This window comes from Myotis davidii, unplaced genomic scaffold (genome assembly GCF_000327345.1).
Source record: "Myotis davidii unplaced genomic scaffold, ASM32734v1 scaffold2674, whole genome shotgun sequence".
NCBI lineage: Eukaryota > Metazoa > Chordata > Mammalia > Chiroptera > Vespertilionidae > Myotis > Myotis davidii.
The window spans coordinates 23,480-25,236 of record NW_006285308.1 but is presented as its reverse complement, the minus strand read 5'-3'; positions in this window follow the sequence as shown (position 1 = coordinate 25,236).

Genomic DNA, 1,757 nt, shown 5'->3' with positions numbered 1-1,757 from the left:
TTGGTAATTTAATGGGGATTGCATTGAATCTATAGATTGCTTTGGGTAGTATGGACATCTTCTTTTTTAATGCCAGTACTGTACTGCTTTAATTACTATAGGTTTTTATGTAGTTTGAAACCTGTAAGCATGATGCTTCTAGATTAGTTTTGCTTTTTCAAGATTGCTTTGGCTATTCAGGATCTTTTGTAGTTCCTTACAAATTTAAGAATTGTTTCTTCTATTTCTGTGAAAAATTACATTGGAATTTTGATAGAGATTGTATTGAATCTATGGATTGCTTTCAGTATTTTTTAATTCAATCTAGTAAATTTGAATATCTAATTTGCTTTAATAACTGATTCAGGAATCAGACAGCATCCCACCTAACAAGCAAGAGAAATTTCTGAAAGGTTGTACAAAAGTAGGTTTTTACAGGAAAAAAGAAAGAGTAGCATAAGGGAGCTCTTAATAACAGAAAAGAAGAAATTTGGGGATGGGGCCTTGACACCTTTTGTTTGGGAGAGGAGAAAAAGAGGCTTTTATCATGCAGATTCCTTCCTCTTTCTACAGGGATGGAGAGGGCCCATGTGACAGATTACCTTACTGGTGCTTGACCAAAAGATTCCAACCTGGTAAATTAAAATTGTATTTCTGGGAGATGTAGAAACTTCTATTAGGTCCAGTATTAAATCTGGGTTTGGCATGAGTGATGCCAATATTAATTCTTCCAATCAGTGACCACAATATACCTTTCCATTTTCGCATCTTCTTCAGTAACATTCAGCAATATGTTATAGTTTTCAGTGTACAGGTCTTTCACTTCCTAGGTTATGTTTACTTTTAGTATTGTATCCTTTTTGCTGCAGTTGTAAGTGGGATTATTTTCTTAATTTCTCTCTCTGACAGTTTGTTATTAGACACCACAGATTTCTGTAAATTAATTTTGTATCCCACAATGTTAGTGAATTAATTTATTGGTTCTAACATATTGTTTTTATTTTAAATAACTTATTGGAGTGAATGAATGAAATAAAATGAACATATTTAAAATGCCAACTTTTCTGAATTAAAGGAGCCATACAGAAATTAAGAGTACATGTAATCACCCTGATCCTGTTTCCTTATTTCTTGTTGTGATATGAGATGATAAACCTAATTCTGTCAATTTTGTTAATAAATAAAATATTTAGAAATATTTGGTGAGTCTAAGAATTCCTTCCCACATAAGAAGTATATGTATGCGTACGTGTGTGTACATTTTATCTGAATTTTTTCTAATAAACACACACCCATATATGTCCAACACAGACTTGTTAAAATTTTCATCTTTCATGTTGAAACAGAACTTGAAAAAAATTGGAGGGAATAGAAGCTAAAAGACCTAATGGTTAAATTAAAGGGAATTAAAAGAAAGACATGTAGACACAAAGATTTAAAGTAGAATTGTTGAGGAAGATGGCGGCAGAACTGGTGGAAGTCGCTCTCTTCTCCTCCCGGCCTGGACTTGGAATCACAACTAAATTATACAAAAATCAACCTGAAGATCCCACTGAAAACAGCTGAACAGAAGTCTTACAACCAAATATTTGCAGAAGAAGCCACATCGAGACCAATGCCATCTTTCCTGGGCAAACACTCCCCTCCCATCTGCATCAGCCTAGAGGACTGCACAAGCCCCACGCTCCCGGCCCCCTCCCATTCTATCTGAGCTCACAGCCCACAAAGGACTGTGCTGTCTGAGCCTGTACTAGGAATGGGGAGGCAGTGACCTTATT